At 40.7% G+C, this 20,394-nt stretch overlaps 1 long non-coding RNA gene across 1 annotated transcript in view; it reads left to right on the forward strand.

Moving 5' to 3' along the window:
• Positions 1-15,400, forward strand: part of LOC117368688 — a 38,038-nt gene extending 22,638 nt beyond the window's left edge. The window contains exon 3 of the long non-coding RNA XR_004540972.1: positions 14,818-15,400. This is a non-coding gene — a long non-coding RNA (uncharacterized LOC117368688). The remainder of the gene's footprint in view (positions 1-14,817) is intronic.
• Positions 15,401-20,394: the final 4,994 nt, after the last annotated feature.

Below are 20,394 nucleotides of genomic sequence, written 5' to 3' on the forward strand. Positions count from 1 at the left end.
ATTGTTTTTGCCTATATACCTTTATAACATACCGAAGAAATTCTGCAGATATCGCACCTTGATTGCAATGCATGAATCACGCCTGCCTGAGACCATACGTAAATGTATATATGCATTTTATAAAATGTGCACATAGATTAGTGATTTCCAGACCTGTCCTGAGGGAACTCCAGCCAGTCAGGTTTTCATGATATCCACAATAAATATTCATGAGAGAGATTTGCACTCCAAGGAGGCACTATATGGAAATTGATCTCATGCATATACTTTGTGGAGATTCTGAAAACTTAACTGGTTGGGGTTACCCCAAGGCAGGTTTGGGAACCACTGACACAGATTGTGACTCTGCCCATTGTCTGTCCACACTTTATCCCTGAGAATGCCTACTGTATAATTATGCACCAGCTTGTACCACACATACTTCTAGGAGTGAGCTAATTTTCCTTCCCCCCCCAACACACTTTTATAAAGCCGAGCTAGCAGCTGCCACTGTGGTAACTGCCCCGAAGCCCTCAGAGGTTTAAAGGGCTTCAAGGCTTTTGCCGTATGGCAGCTGCTAGCATGGTTTTGTAAAGAAAAAAAAAGGGGGGGAGGGGTTAAGGACTTGTGTATTTGCAAGCATAATTTATAAAATTACCTTCCTCATGCATTTTTAAAGAATTCAATTCAAGGAAGTATGCTAATGTCTTGCTATTGTAAAAGTGCCCATTGCAGGCCCAGATTTTTGGCATAAGCCTATGATACCAAATGTTGCCCTCTTGAGTCAGTACCTGCAACAACAACTTGGAGAAAAGTCAGCATGGATCTTGTGGTAGCCCTGCCCTGGCTTATGCTGTCATGATAGCAGGGCCCAGCCACAGGGCTAAAGACTCCCCACCAGTGTTCCCTCTAAGCGGGCGGGTGTTGTGAGCAAACTTTTTTCACCGTGAGCCAAAAATATCGGGCGCCAGCAAGTTATGAGCCAACTCGCCCGATTCTCCTCTCGCCGCCCTGCCATCTGCCGTACGCCTCTTCCGATCGTGCACTGTGACGAGAAACGTGTGCGCTGCGATGTAATATTTTGTGCGCCAGCGCACGCCAGCGCAGCTTAGCGGGAACACTGGTTCAAATGGTTTTATTTATTTCCCCAAATTTATTTTTGTTATACGCATTGAAAATATTTGATATTGCGTTTAAATCAAAATCTCAATAAACTTGAAACGAGTGCCCGTGAGATTGTGGGAGGGTTAAATACTCAAAACTTAGAAGTTTTTGCTACGCCAGCTTTCTGGTATCTTTACATACAGTGGCGTACCTAGCATATGTAACATCCGGGGCCCATCATTTTTTGGCACCCCCCCCCATCTGTAAGAAAAACATGATTTTTAGTAACAAACCACACGTCACACATGAGTACCTAGGAAAAGGCAGCATCTTACATATTGCAGTGAGCAGTACATCAATACACCCATTGTAAAACTAAACAAGCCAGACCAGCACAGATCAATCCTACACCGTCAATCCTAACAGAAAACCATGTCTTTCGAACACACAGAACACAGAAAACACCTTCGCCTAGTAAGGAATATGTAATCACAAACTAACCCCTCCCTCTTTTACAAAACTGTAGTGTGGATTTTAGCTACGGAGGTAACAGCTCTGATGCTCATAAAATTCTGAGCATCAGAGCTGCTACCACCAAGGCTGGTGCTAAAAACGCTTCACAGTTTTGTAAAAGGGGGGATACTCTGAGCTTTTCTTAATATTATGGTCCTTTATAGTTAAATGCATATTTATAGATCATATATATACAAAATGTTATATGTATCTGAATTGCTCATTGTATTTTTCCAAAATACTCAATAAAAATTTATTGAACTAAAAAAAAAAAAAGGGGGGATAAAATAAAAATACATAGACAAAGGTTAAATTGAACCAGCAAGAAGCTGGACTCTGCATACAATGCTTCACAGAAACAGTGACACATGTCTCCTAAAGCAATAAATAAATAGAAATTTTTTTCTACCTTTGTCTTCTGTGGTTTCTCCTTTCCTCATCTTCTTGTAACTCTCTTCCTTCCATCCACTGTCTGCCGTCTCTCTTCCCCTATATGGCATCTTCTCTCCTTCTATGCCCCTTCCAGAAACTGTATGCCTCCCCCTTCCATCTCTCCTTTCACCCCATTGGTCTGGCATCTCTCTCCTCGCCTTCCCTCTCCTACACCTCTCCTCATAGTCTGGTATCTCCCCTTCCCTGATTCTCTGGCATCTCTCTCCTTTCCTTTTCTTCCATCTTTCGCTCCCCCTCCATGCTCTCACATCTCCCCCTTCCTTTTCCCTTAGACTGGCATACCTTCCTCCTACGCTCCAAGCCCTGGCATCTCCTTTAATTCCCTCCCTCATCTTCCTTCTCCCTCCAGCTGGGTACCGCAACACTCTTCCCTGCAGCTCTGCACTTCCCCACAATTGCCATGCTTCGGTTCCTCTTCTTCCTTCCTTCCTCCCCCCCCCCCCGCGGGACCCTGCGGCACCATCAACTCTTACTCCCTCTAATGTCGGCCCTGCAGCTCCAGACTTCCTCGCACCTTCTCCCCTCCCCCTTTGGATCGCTATTATTTTAAATGTTATAGCCGCGGAGCTGTATCCATCAGTGGAGATGTCTAACCTCGGCCTGCCCCGGAACTCTTACTGCAGCAGACGCCCGTCTAGGCAGGAACAGGAAGTCACTGTTGCAGTAAGAGTTCCGGGGCAGGCCGAGGTTAGACATCTCCACTGATGGATACAGCTCCGCGGCTATAACATTAAAAATAATAGCGATCCAAAGGGGGAGGGGAGAAGGTGCGAGGAAGTCTGGAGCTGCAGGGCCGACATTAGAGGGAGTAAGAGTTGATGGTGCCGCAGGGTCCCGCGGGGGGGGGGGGGGGGAAGGAAGGAAGAAGAGGAACCGAAGCATGGCAATTGTGGGGAAGTGCAATCCCCCCAATGCGTCCCCTTACCTTACCGACGCGTGTGTGCGCTGTGAAGAGAAACTTTGCGCTGCGATGTAATATTTTGTGCGCGAGCGCAGGCCAACGCAGCTTAGCGGGAACACTGCTCCCCACTATCTTCTATGAGTTAACCGCTGCTGCTGCTGCAAATTTCGAATTAAGATTTTTATGAGGCGAAGGGAAGAGGCCAAGAGGTGTAAGATGATAAAGGTCCCCCCCCCCCCACCATGAGTTTGAAGAATGAAAAATGAACATATTCGTGACTTTGGAGACACACATTTTTTATCCAGTCCAGGTCCATTGCTCTCACAAAAATACAAAAAAAAAAAATAATAATAATCCAATATTGCTTATTTCTCCAGTTTCTCAATAAACAACCACCAGATGATGAGTTTGAAGTCACTAGGGATCATTTCTGCACCTTTTGGATATGGGGAAGGTGAATAGAGGGCACAACATGAGCATGCATCTGGAATGAAATGAAACAAAAATGTGAAAAAGAGAAGAAATTAAAAACTAAAATATATAAATAATTTTTTTTAAAAAAACAACTGTGCACACCCCTATACTATTTTCAGATTTTAGGTCATTTTCATTACAGTGCGTGCTAGTAATCCATATGCCTCCTTCTCACTCCCTAACAAATGAGTCTGGTCCATGGACAAGGGAATTATAGTTCACTCCAGACAGACAGAGGGATAAAATTACTTCTATAGCTCTTTCCCTTCCTTGTCTTATCAAAACATGACATAATTTATTTATATACCGCAAAACCTTGCAGTTCAATGCAGTTAACATGTAAAAGAAAAACTGAACATCCTCAGTGAATAATAATAATTTAAAAACCCATCAATCTAACACAAATTTAGTAAACAAATATGTTTTTAACAATCATCTGAAATGCACATAAGAAGTTGAAGCTAGTAACAAAGGCCAAAAACAGTTTGTTACAAAAAAAAAACCAAAAAACAACCCGTCCAGTATCTTGCTCGTAACACAAGTGAGAATGGCGGAGATGGAATTGTAACCTGCATACCCTTCTTGATTTTACAGCTCTGCACTCTGCTCCTGATTAGGACACACAGCCATTGCAATGCAAAATTATTATTAATCATTTTAATCAGCTTTTTTGTTGATTTGCTGATTAAGTAAATTCCTCTTTGGATTGCTCAAGGGCTCTAGCTGATAAATCTATGCAGTAAAACTTGATAACTTGCATTTTTCATCTGGGTTTCGAGTTATCCTTTATAGCTTACAGCCGGTGATCTGAAACTGTATGAGGGACCTTGGCAGCCCTCAGGAAGCTTACAAACCAAGGGCCAGGTGCAATAATTGGGTAAAAAGTAGGACAAAATACTTTTGAAAACTCCCACAGCTCAGCCTGCCAGCACAGTTTCAAAATGTGCACCTTTTCCAAATGATTTAATTTCCTGCAGTTTATGGAAGGAAAAATTTCACAGCGAGCAAATTACGAGTACTGTGGTACCAGCAAAACCTTATGCTAAAGATTGGTGAGACTTAAGCAGTCCCTGAAGCAGATAACCGGTGATTACAGTATTAGAATGCTAGCTGTTATGTGTTTTTTGAACCATCACAACTGACTAACTTCGTGGCTATGTCTCGTCTGAATGTTAACAATCTTTGAGCCCTATAATTTAGATATTGTGACCCCTATCTCAATGCTATAGCTCTCAGTTTTCTGTTATTATTACTGTTCCTTTTTTTTTTCTTCGCCAAGTTTCTTTAATTCTTGGATCTTAATTTGTGGACTTGAGCATAAATAGTATAATTGTTAACTTAGGAATTATATTACTATTGTATTTGATATCCATTCTATTCTTGCTTTCTGTACAAGTGTAATACTTGAAATTTAAGTTGAAAATAATAAAAATATAATAAAAAAAAAAAAAAAAAAAAGAATGCTAGCTGTTAGCAAATGATCCCCTAATTAGGATATAAACAAATTAGAGGTCATGTTGTATGTGGCACCATTGGACCCAAAAGGGTCAATATTCAGCTCCTACCTGGTTAAATAGTGCTGTCTGCCTCAAGCACTGAAACGCTTAGATAAGAACATGAGCACTGCTATATTAGGACAGACCAAAGACCATCAAACCCAGTATACTGTTTCCAACAGTGGCCAACCCAGGTCACAAGTACCTGGCAAGATCCCAAAAGAGTAAAACAAGGTTTATGCTGTTTATCCTAGGAATAAGCACTGGATTTTCCCAAGTCCATCTTAATAATGGCTTATGGACTTGTAGGATAATTCATTGGGCAAACAGGGTCTCAGAAATAGCCATGCTAACTGTGCCCTGATTCATTATCTGGCTAGAGGCACTGAATTTCGGCTGCCACGTCAGGCTGCCACAAAAGTCCATATATTCAGTGCCAGTATCTGGATTAGACCCAGCACTGACCACCGCAGACCAACTATTGCCCCCAAATAGGGTTAGCAGATGTCTGGGAAAACCCGGACATGTCCTCTTTTTAGAGGGCTGTCCGGGTGCCCAGATGGATTTCCAAAACCTGGCAGATTGTCCAGATTTTGGAAAGCCTCAAGCTCAGGGCCACGTGTAGAGGGCCTGCGAGCATGCGCAGATGCAACACGATAAATTCACACACTTGCAAGCGTGCAACATCATCACATCACCTCCGTGCATGCTCAGAGGCCCTCCAGAAGTTGCCCTGAGCTTGGGGAAAAAGAGTTGAGGTTTGGGTGCAAGCAGGGCTGGGGGTAGAATGGAGATGGGCCACATGCTTTAGTTTAGTTATTTTAGGAGGAAATCTGGTAACCCTACCCACAGTCTCCAGGTTTTACGACATTGGAGGTCAATACTCAAGCGACATGGCAGCAGAGGCTCCTGGCTGGTTAAATTGCTTGTGCAGGGCTTTCTGCTGATATTCACCAGCACTTAACTAGTTAGTGCCACTCAATATTAGCATTAACTGTTAAAGTTATTGCCAGCATATTGGTGGGAGGTCTGGTGGCAGAGTCCGCATTTATGCAGTTCAATGCTGATCAGTGGTGTAGTGAGGAGGGTGGGATGTGCCCAGGGCGGTGGCGTCCCCCCTGCTCCATTACTCCCCCCCCCCCCATGTGCATGCCTCTTCGTTCCTTTCCCCGTACCTCTTTATCTTCCCTGGCACGAGCAGCATCTCCAACATCCTGCCCATGCCAGCCTTGCCGCTCCCTCTGACATCACTTCTTGGTCCCATGACCAGGAAGTGACATCAGAAGGAAAGCCAAGCCTGGCGTGAGCAGCATCTCCAACATCCTGCCCATGCCAGCCTTGCCTCTCCCTCTGACATCACTTCTTGGTCCCATGACCAGGAAGTGACATCAGAAGGAGAGCCAAGCCTGGCGTGAGCAGCAGGTTGGAGTTGCTCTTTGTGCCGGCGAAGAGCTAGAGGTACAGAGCGGGGAAGTGAAGGCGCGTGTGCGGCAGGGGAGGGGGTGAGAAGGAGCAGAGGAAGAGAGATGCCGGTGCCCCGACCAAGAAAGCACCTGGGGCGGTCACATCCCCCCCCCCAGTTTTTACTATGCCACTGCTGCTGATATTCAGCACTGAATTGCCCATGTTAACAGGACAAAGACGACTGAGTTTTATGTGCTCCAGTTTGTCCGGTTAACTTAGGTGGTTAAGTGCTGAATATCACAACGTAACTGGATAAAGGATAGCCGGCCACATAAACCCAGACATGGTCTGGCATTGACTATCTGGGCATAACATCAGCAGTAGTTAAAAATACCGCTCACCACCGCTGGCTGGATATTTATTCCATTGGCCATTACCTGCCGGAGTCCTCCCACTCCCCCTAGGGCAGGGGTGTCAAACTCAGGCCCGCAGACCAAATCTGGGCCACAGTGTAATTATATTTGGCCTGCGATAAAAAAACTAAATATCTGCCTGAGCTGGCCCGCTGGGTATGTCAGTGTAGGACAGCTATACTATCTTCACGATGTATGTCAGTTGTTTTTAGACCTTTCGCTGTTCCTTGTGACCCCTGGCAAGTCACTTAATCCCACATTGCCCCTGGTACATTAGGTAGATTGTGAGTCCACCAGGACAGACAAGGAAAAATGCTTGAGTACCTGAATAAATTAATGTAAACCGTTCTGAGCTCCCTTGGGAGAACGGTATATAAAATCAAATCAATAAATAAATAAATAAGATTTATTATTTTTAATCGGGTTTTAATTCGTCATGTGACCATTGATTTCTTTAGCGTTTTTTTTTTTTTCATGCCACTTTTTGCTTATGATTACAGTTGTGACTAAGGCACTTGTCATGTGACCCCCCCCTTTTAAAATTGCCGGAGTTCACTCTATTTCTATACATGCGGGGGGGGGGGGAGGGGGAGGGGGAAGGTGAATGGTTTGTGCACATGTGAGAGAATTTGGTATGCACATCTGTATAATATTTCTGGCACTTTGTTGAAAATTTAATAAAAATATTTAAACATAAAATTGCTGGAGTTCTTTGAGCCGGTTATACTTTCGGTTTGCTCAGCTCAGAGCGCTACAGATTGTCTCTACTAGGTGAGAGTCACCATGGCTTTATGTTATTCTTCCTTTTTATTTTTAACATGCACATAGTTATTTTAACTTATCTTAAGTTCCCATAAAATATTAGCTGATGGATTTTATGTTTTCTATAGTCTATTGCCACACTGCGATGCTTGTTAGTGCAGGACAGCTACACTTTTTTCACGCTCTGCAGCAGAGACTTTTTATTTATGCATTTTTAAACCTTTCCACACACAAGGTTTTGTTATTTATTTTTCACTATTTATATATATATATACGGCTTGACAAATTACAGCTATACTCGCTCGAGGAGCGCAGAGAGAGGGGGGACATGATCGAGACGTTCAAGTATCTTACGGGCCGCATCGAGGCGGAGGAAGATATCTTCTTTTTCAAGGGTCCCACGACAACAAGAGGGCATCCGTTGAAAATCATTGGCGGGAAACTACGAGGTGACACCAGGAAATTCTTTTTCACTGAAAGAGTGGTTGATCGCTGGAATAGTCTTCCACTACAGGTGATTGAGGCCAGCAGCCTGATTTTAAGGCCAAATGGGATCGGCACATGGGATCTATTCACAGGGCAAAGGTAGGGGAGGGACATTAGGGTGGGCAGACTAGATGGGCCGTGGGCCCTTATCTGCCGTCTATTTCTATGTTTCTATGTTTCTATATATATGGAGAGGAAAACGGTGACTGAGTTCAAAGAAGCATGGGATGAACACAGAGGATCTAGAATCAGAAAATAATATTAAATACTGAACTAAGGCCAGTGCTGGGCAGACTTGCACGGTCTGTATATGACCGTTTGGGGGAGGATGTGTTGGGGAGGGCTTCAATGGCTGGGAGGGTGTAGATGGGCTGGAGTAGGTTTTGACGGAGATTTCGGCAGTTGGAACCCAAGCACAGTTCCGGGTAGAGCTTTGGATTCTTGCCCAGAAATAGCTAAGAAGAAAAAATTTAAAAAATTTAAATTGAATCAAGTTGGGCAGACTGGATGGACCATCCGGGTCTTTATCTGCCGTCATCTACTATGTTATGTTACTATATATTTTTTTTGTTGGGTTTTAATTTATTATGTGCCCGCAATGCTTCTTTGTCCACTTTTATGTTTACACTCTTTTAGTTCCTTTTGCCGAACCTTGTCCTTAAACATGGTTACGACCACAGCACTTGTTTTGGTCGATCCGCGACTTTGTCCAAGTTTTTAATTTTGTTTGGCCCAATGTGTATTTCAGTTTGACACCCCTGCCCTACGGGGTTTGGCAGGTCTGTCTGTGCTCTAATCCATAGAATTTGTTTGTAGTCTAATTATCGTGAAAGCTTCCCTGTCCTCGTTAGAGCTGACGATGCTACACCTTATCTTTTATATTCCATTTAGATGTGAATAGGGGAAAATAGAATGTCTCCATTTTATTTTATTGTAGTCCCCTTCATTTGGCTTCAGCATGCACCAAAAATGAAATTACAAAATTGTTTTTCTGTAATGCAGGAGATGGTTTGTGGAAATTTCCCCCATATCATTTGAAATGATTGTGCATTACGAATGAGCATTCATTTGTGTGCATGTGATATGTTATTGTACTTAAGTTTTCCACGTGCTGCACTGATTTAGCACGCTTGCTAATCTACAGATTAAAACACATGATCGATTTATGTAACACACTGTATTAAAATGAGTGTGTGGAATGGACCCAAAAAGTCCAAAAGCTGGGAAAAAAAGCCCACATGACCTGAACATTTTGCCCTGTGCACATTCTTACTGTATATACCTAATTCCACAAACTGCTCGTGTTTCTGCTTTAGTCCTCTGCGCCATTATCCGATTCATGTGGCTTGAAGTAGCGCTGAAATTTGGAACATGGGAAATGGTAACAAGCGAACTGTGTCGGGCTACTCTTACGTAAGCCACAGGGGATTCGCCATGGTTTCAAACAACGACACGTCCTTTCTGAGTTCCCTTTTGAAAAGCTTGTTCAGCACTTAACTTCTCACTGATCTTCTTATGTCACTTTGTTCACAACAGGAAAATTCCATAACCTTTTTAAAAGTGCCATTTTTTGTATCATGATAAAGGAATGTGAATATAAGAAAATAGAGAACAGGAATCTGTGAAGTTGGTGGGGGTGGGGGGTGGGATAGAACTGAAATAAACACATACTCAAACTTCTTTCAAGAGCAGAATTATGCTAGATTATAAATGATGTGGTGGTAAAGTTTATTGGCCCTTCTCATGAACCACAGAGACCACTTAGATGTGCAGCAGATCAGGGAGATCGATGCTTAAATAGATGGCTCTATCATTGTTTTCCGCACACCAGTTCTCATACGCTGTTAAGTTTCAGGGTTTAAGGCATTTGGTGAGAGGGCCTGTGGTACGAAATTGGACTGTGGGTGACACTAGACATAATTTAAGTATAATCCTTGGGTGGAAAAGTTTAAAACTTTGATCAAGAAATTTGTTCTTTAAGATCAAATATATTTATTAACTAAAAAAAACCAAACCTCAATTATTACAAAAGCAGCATTAGATAATATGTGCATAACTCAGTACCTCATATATTGGTCACATAAGCTCCCGGTACCTCAAGTTTCAAGTTTATTAAAATATTTGATTTGATCGCAAAATCCAAATCCAATGCGATTTACATTTAGTTAAAAATTAGGTTAAAAAACAAACATAACAAGACAATTAGAACTATTTTAACACAACAAAACATGTGAAAAAGGGAGTAAAAAAAAATTAAAGGATTAAATACAATTCATAAACAAATAAAAAGGGGTTAGGGAAGGCTCTACTGTTACTCCTTTCCCACAGTCCCTTTTTCAGCCACTGCTTCTGCATATTTCCAGCAGAGACAAACTCTAATCCACCACGAAAATTCTCAGTAACAGGCCTCCCTCCCACTCCTCTTTTATCTACCCCCCCTTTCTCCTCCCCCCCCCTCCCCCTGGCTACTCTTGGCAACGGCTTTCGGCCGATTTGCCATCGCTCCTCCCTATGGGGATCGGAGCTGTTTCTAATCCACCACGAAAATTCTCAGTAACAGCAACCTCATCCTTCTGGATACTTATTATAAGTCTCATCACTACTATAATTAAATTTTTTTTAAAAAAAGGGCTTACCTTTTTCATAAAGGGATATCTAAACTTAAAATGCCCAAACTGATGATCTTAAAGTGGCCTAACAGGATGAACAGATGATAGTGAAAGCTAGAAGGATGGTAGGGTTGGGCTGAAAATTAGCCCAACCAAGAAGAGAATGATGTGGAGCAATGAAATGAGTTATTCCACACTTAATTTTTTTTTTTTTTTTTGACACTTTTCATATCATTGAAATGAAGTGTCAAGAAAAGTGTGGAATAACTTGTAAGTTTCATGGTTCCATATCATTTTTTCTTGATTGGGCTGAGAACTTTTCAGCAACCCCTCATATGGCCAGTAGGAAAAAGGAGGTATATATGCCCCTGTATAAGATTCTGGTGAGATCTCATCCGCTATAATAAAACCCTTAGCACGCATGCGCAGTTGAAACTTCATGCGGCCGTGATCCCTGAACCGTGGCTCCGTGTCACCCGCATGCGCAGAAGGAGCCTTTGGCAGTTTGTGACGCGTGCGGCGGTTTCCCCAGCAACGTTCCTGCCCCGATCTCCAACAATGGCTAACTTCTGACAACGTCTCTCCTTCTCACCCGTGGACCAGCAGCAGCAGTAGCCGCGGGGCATTTGCTAGGCCGGCCCACTTCGATAATGCAAAGTGGGCTGGCCTAGCAATAGCCCCAAGGCTGCCCGGCCTAGTAGATGCTGGACAGTGAGTAGGCAAGGGAGAAGGGCTACTGCTGGACAGGGGGAGCAGGGAAGGGGTAAAAGGAACAGAGAAGGGCTAATGCTAGACAGGGGGAGCAGAGAAGGGGTGCTGCTGGACATTGGGGAGATAAAAGTAAGGGAGAAGGGAAGACAGACAGGGGGCAGAGAGAAAGAAAGAAAAAAAGACAGACAGACAGAAAGGGGCAGAGAGAAAGAAAGAAAGAAATGCCTATGTCTAGCACCCATTAATGTAACGGGCTAAAAATCTAGTTTAGAATATTGCGTACAATTCCTGGAGACTGCACCTTCAAAAAGATATAAACAGGATGGAGTCGGTCCAGAGGAAGGCTACTAAAATAGTTGGTGGTCTTTGTCATAAGGTGTACAAGGACAGACTTAAAGATCTCAGTATGTATACTTTGGAGGAAAGTCAGGAGAGGGGAGATATGATAGAGACATTTAAATACCTCTGTGGTATAAATGCGTATGAGGTGAGTCTCTTTCATTTGAAAGGAAGCTCCGGAATGAGAGGTCACAGGATGAAGTTAAGAGGTGATAGATAGGCTCAGGAGCAATCTAAGGAAATACTTTTTTTTTTCACAGAAAGAGTGGTAGATGCATGGAATAGTCTCCCGTTTAGAGATAGGGGACACCAAGACTGTGTCTGAATTCAAGAAAGTATGGGACAGGCATATGGGATCTTAGGGAGAGGAGCAGATAGTGGATGCTTTGGATGGGCAAACTGGATGGGCCATTTGGCCTTTATCCGCCATCATGTTTCTATCGTAAGGACTTTTATGCCTTCTCCAAATATCTGTCAAATATTGCTGGAGTAAAGACCAGGATAGCACCACTATTTCATTTTTGCTGGACCAGCAACATTTATCTCCATTGTTCTCAAAACAGGCTTTTTATAGGGTATCCATATAAGCTTTATACATCAAAAAATAAGACATTTGAGTAAGAGCAGCAGCAACAATCTGAGGAAATACTTTTTTTATGGAAAGGGTGGTAGATGTGTAGAACAGCCTCCCGGAAGAGGTGGTGGAAACAGAGACTGTCTGAATTCAAGAGGGCCTGAAATAGGCATGTGGAAGAAAGAAAGAGATAATAGTTACTGTGGATGGGCAGACTAGATGGGCCATTTGGCCTTTATCTGCCGTCATGTTTCTATATGGTATATGACTGTATGTAAAGACAAAAAGAAGACCCAACAAATCTGCAGTGAAGAGCAATAAACCAAGAACAAATAAAGGACTGCAGACATATGTACAAGATGCAAGCAAAATTTATTATGAACAAATAAATTGTCGCGTAGAAATAAACCACTTATAGCAATATGGGACCCGACACGGTCTATGTTTCGATCAACACTGTCTTCCTCAGGGGTCCCATAAAAAGGTGGTAACAAATAAACGCAACAAATATGCCTGATCTGTATATGGTGTAGTACACAAACAGAATGTGTGGAAGCCAATTGTTTGCTCAAACATTTTTTTTTTTTTTTAAACTTTATTTAGTTTTTAATGCCAACAAAAAATGCAATACAATTTACATTCAAATAATAATAATCAAATAAGCACTTATAAACAATCAGAATCTATACAAAAGATAAAAATTCCCTTCCCCCATCCATCATTACCATCAGGAATAATACCAACCAAAAATTTCTCCCCCCCCCCCCCCCCCCCCCCCGGATGCTCAAACTCTCATTCCCACAGGAAATATGTTCAAATGAAGGTCAAGAAATGATTGTATATTGGGCTGTCAGGCAGGAAAGGCACATACTGGTATGTTTTATATTTAATTTTGAAAGACAGCATATGCATAAAATCACTTCCCTGAAACCTCCTACATAAAGTTAAACCTGATCTAAGACAGAGTAACTGTGTGTGTATATGCCAATAAGAATCATTGCTTACGAATCAGTTCTCACACCACCCCAAATCTGCTTATTCTCCACCCTGGGAATATCACATTTATCTAGGTGCTACATATGCTTTCCTAGTGCTCACTTTTCTCACTTTTACACATGTGTACCCCAGGGAAAATTTTATTAGTGCCTCTCTGAACAATTAAAATGCTGTTCTACACTGTCAAATTGCTTATCTAATAATCCCCAGAAGCTAGAGATGGAGCTTTTTGATTGGAATACATTCATAGCTAACATAAGAGCAGCCATACTGGGTCAGACCAAATCCATCTAGCCTAGTACCCTGTTTTACAGCGGCCAGGCCAGGCCACAAATAACTGGCAGAAATCCAAATAGTAGTAACATTCCATGATACTGATCCCATGTCTTTCTCAATAGCAGACTATGGACTTTTCCTCCACGAACTTATCTAAACCTTTTTTTTAAACCCAGCAACACTAACTGCTTTTTACCATCTCCACTGGTAATGAGTTCCAGAGCTTATCTATTCTTTGAGTGAAAAAATATTTCCTCCTATTTATTTTAAAGATATTGCCATGTAACTTCATTGAGTGCCCCCTAGTCTTTGTCATTTTTGAAAGAGTAAAAAAATCGATTCACTTTTACCTATTAGTGATGAGCTTTTGAAAGTACTGAACTAACATGGCAATCGTAATATTTCATAACATTTTAATTCAGCATTCCCGCTTACATTTTATTGTACTACGTAAAAACAATGGTACATAGCTTTGCTGATTTAAATGGCTATGAGATTACATTCATGACATCATCTGATCTATTACAGACCAATCAGGTAGCTCACTTTTTTTATTTTTTTCAACGCTTTCTTGTAATATTATTGTTGATGTCTTATAGAGTTCCCTATTTTCTATATTGTGAAGCATTTTCCTTCTCATTTGTTTACAAACTAAGATGAAAACTTGTACATTAATTTTTTCCAAATGTACAGTAGTAAGAACTTGAAATGGAAGCTATTTTTGGCTAACAGAAGTAGCTAACTAGGATATTGGCTTGTTTTACAAAGCCTGTTTGCTTGAGCTCTAGCTCTCTTCTGCCTCTAAAGTGAAACACAGGGAGTTGTAGTAGATTCATAGGTTATGATCACAAGGGGGTAGCATTGGTACAGTTCTGTAATGCCGGCAGCTAATGTTGCTGCTCTGGGACGCAGTGGTTTTAAAATAATTGAGGTCTAACCCCGTTCAAGAGAACATATATTGGTTTCTTTGTTAAAGCAGGCAAGGAAAAATGAATTTCCATAAGTGAAAGTACAACCGCATTTAGAAGCAACCCTAGTCTGTGTGTCACTTTGCATAAGGAGGGAAAAAAATTATCCTTTCCCGGATTTAGGATTCCTCCCCCCTTCTTCCCTCCCCAAGCTTCACTATTTCAGTCGATGGAAATGAAAATACAAAACAAAGCTCTTCCCAAATCTCATTCCTCTTTCTTCATTTGCCTCTGCTTTCAAGCTACTAGCAGTGTATTTAACCTCTTGCTGGGTTTTTGGCAGTGAAGATATTTTATTATTGTTCTCCGTTTTCCACCTGTCTTTTTTTTCCTCTGAATTTACTTCTTTCCTATTCTAGGTGACCTCACGTCACCAGGCCACCATTGCCACGCCAACAACAGGTGCAAATGTAAAGCCCCAAGCATTCAGAGAGTCAACGTCGTGCTCAATAAATTCACCCCAGCCTTGACGGAATTCAGAACCTGTGGTCTCTGAGAACAAAAGAGTCAGCATCGCACCAGCCCTGCTCCGGGTGGCACACCTCGCTAATGAAAAGCTTTCACCTTTCTGCTGTATGTAACCTAATGTCTCACCCATCACCCTATAAAAGACTTGTGCCACAAAAATGTCCTAGGGTGGTTCATAATCATCTTTCAAGGATGAAAGGACAGGGGAAATGATTAACATGAAACAGCCTAATCTCTACGCATCAAGTACTAGCACACAAGGCAAAAAGATTAATAATTTTTGATTATTTGAGTGCTACCAGTGCTATCTGGTTATGGCATTCTAAATGAACGCTTCATGTAGGGTTTATAGACAGGTGCTGGGGTAATGCGTTCCCTGTAAGTTTTCACCGTGGAAAGTGTAAGAAATCTTCCCATCATATCTTTTTACTAGCATAATATATCTTTATTTGCTCTTCTGGGAAGGTTGTTGAAGCGAACATATCAAATAAAGACCTGTACTTTTATAGGAAGATTTAATGTTAATAAACTGAATAGCCATTCTTACGACTCTTTATAAAGTTCCATGCCTGTTCATAATACAGAATAAATATATCAGTAGCCCTGCGATAGCGATTCATGTTTAGGTCAGTCAGGAAGATGTTAGTTTTCTTTTACCCATATTAGATATGCCACTTGGAAGATATTTTTCTTATATAAAATTATGCTCAATGGCTGGCTGTAGATGTGCCTTATAGTATGCATCGCATATTTGGATCTGGATGAAATTTTGAATAAGAGAGAAAAAAAAAATCCCCCACTGAGTTTGATACCGTATAGGTTTCTACAGCTATATGAGCACAATGAATCAACTGGATGTTTCAGATAAAGACATTTACATTTACTGTGACGAATAATGCTATGCTGCAATATTCATTATAACTGGGTTTAAAAAAAAAATTATTTCCACGCTTTGGGGGCTGTGAGGTTGTCCTATAAGGCTAAGGGGCTTCTTCTAGTTTAGGCAGAATGTTTTTCTTTTCATTGCATTTTAGGACAATCCACACAACCCTCCTTTTTTCACACTTGTTTCAGACTTCTTTCTTCTCTGATATGTTTTAGAAAAACTCTGAAGACGTATCTGTTTGAGAAATTTTTAGCTGACAATTGAAAGATGGCAATAGATGAATTTTCCTGTCCAATTATTTTTCTCTAATGTTCCTTTGAGTTAAATTTTGTTAACCGGTTCGAGTCCCTTTTGAGAATGATCCAGTATATAAGACTAAGGATTGGATTGGATTTTTTTTTTGGGGGGGAGGGGGGTGGTGGTGGTGGTATCAGAGTCTCCTTTCCTGCACCACTGCAATGTGTTGCTTTCAATTGCAATAACACTTAATAGAGGTTTCATATCACTAGGACACTACTTTTGCTTAATGGCATGACCTCATCAGGGTGTAAGAATAGGAAATTCCAGATCTGAACAAATTTTCAATTTTTTTATGGGGGGGGTCTCCTATAAATTTATACCAATTGTTTTTCAGACATGTGTGTAACAATGAGCAGCATAATCAGCGCAGGCAAATCTTTTCTATGGACAGGTTCATCAATTAAATTCTGAATAATGAGATATAAGCGTGAGCCCTGAAATCTCTCTGTTGAGTTATTGTCTTCTATAACCCCGCATGATTTCAGGCTCTTGAGGCTTCCCTAATTTAAATCAGATTTTGTAAAAGGTGACAGCTGTCTTGCAAAGAACATCTCCTATGTCTGTGTAATGCAAAACTCCTCTATAAACAGGACACACTATAATTTCAGCCGGTTTTACATGCTTCTTGACCAATCAAGGATGGGCAAGATTGGCAGAGATCAGCTACACACTTTGTATGTGGGCAGCAGACCACGAACTTCCATTTAGTGCCTGGGAGACAGGGAAGCAACAGAAGTATTAGGTCTAATGGAGCAATGGATGACTGAATTTAGACTGAAGCTTAACTCTGAAAAAACGAAGTTTTTTGTAGCTTCACCGCGCCCGTTTGATACTAAAACATCATTGCATATAAATAAATTCAGCTATCCTATTCAATCTACCATTAAGGTTTTGGGAATAATACTGGACCAGGGCTTGACTATGAAGAACCAGGTGGATTCTGGTCAGAAAGGGTTTCTTTACTCTTTGGAAACTTTGGTCCGTTAGGGCGTATTTTGATGTTATATCATTTAGAGTTTTGGTACAGTCTCTTATATTAAGCCAGCTTGATTACTGCCTATTTGGCAATTTCCCAGAAAAATATGCAATGATTGTGAATAGTACAAAATGTGGCAGTCACCCTCCTATCGGATACTGCATTGGCTGCCAGTGGAGGCGCAGGTGAAGTTTAAGTTTGGTTGCTTCTGTTTTAAGGCTTTGTTTGGTTTAGCTCCCAAATATATAATTGAGCTTTTCTCTTTTGCAACCAACAGACATAAGAGAAACTCACATCAGAATTTTGGTTTTCTGCCTGTTAGAGGATGTAAACTTAAAAAACATCATCAAAATCTTTTTTCATATCAAGCAGCGTTATGGGGTAAGGATTTAGAACAATTGCTTTTGCTTACTGACACTTATGGGGAATTTAGGAGACATCTAAAAACATATCTGTTTTTGAAGTATTTATGCAACTAATTCGTAAAAATTTTTATTATGCGCTATTTTGATCATTTTAGTGTCTCTAATTATTGGCTTTGAACTTTTTTTTAGTTCTATTCAACTTCTTTTATTGTTTTGTTTTGTTTTTTAACTATTGTAAACCGCATAGAACTTTACGGCCTTGCGATATATAAACTGATTATTATTTTTATTATTACATAAGTAGAAAATGCACTGTTATTTCAATTCCAAATTCTTTAGTGAATTTGCAGTGCTAACAGCTCAGCAATTAATAGGACAAGCTGCATGTAAAATAACCCAGGAAAAAGATAACACATAATTCCAAACGAACCTCACAAAGCAAAACCAGGAACTGGTATTTGAGACCCTTGCTTTTAAGATATGGCAGAGAATGTAATATTGCTAGCTGGCTCCAATGTTCCCATGACAGGCTAATTTAGGCCTGATTTTATCACATGCAGAGAGGTCTTGCAGGTCTGATTTCCCTAAGGACTCCATGACCTCCTAGAACTGGATTAGTCTATCAGGGGAGGAAAATGGAGCTAGGTGGTAACTTTATTAGTAGAGTACCACTCTAGTACATACTTTAGTACCCTTTGAGGCCAAAGGTCAAGCGACCAGCAGTCAAGTGAGGAAAACATGAACTGAAGCATGTTAACCATGCAGCTCGTGATTTTTGTGATGCCCATTAATATTGCCTCTATTTTTGAAATGATTTGTCTGCATTGCCACATGGACAGTTGTCATGTGATGGGTGATCTATATAGTTGTGATTGCGGTCTCAGTGGACTGCATTGTAACCACTGACTTTCTGTTGATCTTGGTGATGGAATCCTCTGTGTGAGGAAGGAAAGCATTGGTCTGGTAGATCCAGAAGAATATAGATGATCCATTTTAATCTTTTCAGCCAACAGAAATGCTTAGGGTTAGTAAAATGGGCAAGGCTCTACATAGGGCCCATAGACTTGATATTGAAAATAACAGATCCATAAAATAGTTTCTGACTGTAAGAAGGAAAAGTGAAAGTGAAAGGAAACAATTAATTGCTATCAAACAAAAGAAAATAGTGCAAAACAGTAGATAACAAAATATAAGTCTCTGAAGAGAGTGCAGTGCCATGAAAATATAAATATTTGAATTTCCCAGGACCACATAATGGTTAAATTATTTCCTATAGGTGATGGAAAGGATGGCATGATCATTATGCCACTCTTATGTTTATCTTCAGAAAGGCTGCAGTATATATAGTAACAAAACCCTCTTACAAAAATAGAGGCTTTTGTAAACATAGCAACATTGCTATATCGGGACAAACATAGGGATCATGACCCTAAAAGGATTATGGAAAATGAAGAGGTTATGATCGTCTGGGACATTCCAATTCCAACTGTTTATAAAGTGCCATGATGTCTGGCTTTCTTGCATGGAGAAGAAAATACTGGAATACCATTAATTGGTTTCAGTGCCTAGTTATTATTCTGTGCATGAAGAGAAAAAGATCTTCAAATGCAAAGCAATTAGTTGGAGAACAAAAATGTGTAGCAGAAAGGTACAGGCATATTGCCCATTAGATAGAGACCACAGGTTTGACTAAGATGAATTTAAGAACATAAGAATTGCCGCTGCTGGGTCAGATCAGTGGTCCATCGAGCCAAGCAGTCCGCTCACGCGGCGGCCCTTAGGTCAAAGCCCAGTGCCCTGACTGAGACTAGCCTTACCTGCGTACGTTTTGGTTCAGCAGGAACTTGTCTAACTTTGTCTTGAATCCCTGGAGGGTGTTTTTCCCTATAATAGCCTCCAGAAGAGCGTTCCAGTTTTTTACCACTCTCTGGGTGAAGAAGAACTTCCTTACGTTTCTACGGATTCTATCCCCTTTTAACTTTAGAAAGTGCCCTCTTTATCTACTAAGTCTATGCCCTTCATTATCTCTCAATGGCACAAGTACTATGGCAAGTATTAGCAGTAAATTTGAGAGACTTGAAATCATACGCCACATGCCATAGCTTAGCAGTGAGATTCAATAATGTCATGATACAGGCGAAAACACGGTTCTATGTCATCTGTTTTGACTTCCTTCAATAAACATTGTGACTGTTTCTTTATGCTGGGCCCCAGTTTAGTTTTATGAAAGACCATTACCTTATTCCTACTCTGTATGTTTGTTTTTTGTATACTTAGGAGTTTTCTTGTTCCTTTTGTGGTTGTTTATCTTGGCAGAGAAAACTAACCTGGAATCTATATAGGAGAGGGGAGATGCAGACAAACAGAGAACACCTTGCCTTCCTATGGAAACAGAACAACACAAAAGGCAAGAGAGATGTCCTTTCAACCAACAGTATCTTTATTCCTTAAATGCTGTGTCCCAACAAGGATTCAGGTTTCAGCATATGTATATGCCTTCCTCAGGGGACACCAAAAAAAAACATACAAATCAAGTACAAACTAATAATGATGACAAAATATCACATTAAGATATCACACTTAAAACATATATAAATCAATAATAATATAATATCACATAAAATGTATTAAAAATCGAAGCACTATTAAAGTAAATATATTAGAACACATAAATGAATGATGAAAAGTTACTCAAAGTAAGAACTGATAATATGAAATAAAATATATAACAGACGTAAAAAAATGATCAGCACGATAAATCATAACATCGGGATCTGGATAGTCCCATCATGTTGTCATTCTCCCTCCTTTCCCTACCCCATATTAATAAAACAACACATCTTATTGTGGTAAATAGCCGCAGCTCTTTATTATATCACATTAACCCATAAATACATTTGCATAAATTAACATCCTTAACACATTGAACCTTAATTAACAA

Source organism: Geotrypetes seraphini, chromosome 10 (assembly GCF_902459505.1).
Source record: "Geotrypetes seraphini chromosome 10, aGeoSer1.1, whole genome shotgun sequence".
NCBI lineage: Eukaryota > Metazoa > Chordata > Amphibia > Gymnophiona > Dermophiidae > Geotrypetes > Geotrypetes seraphini.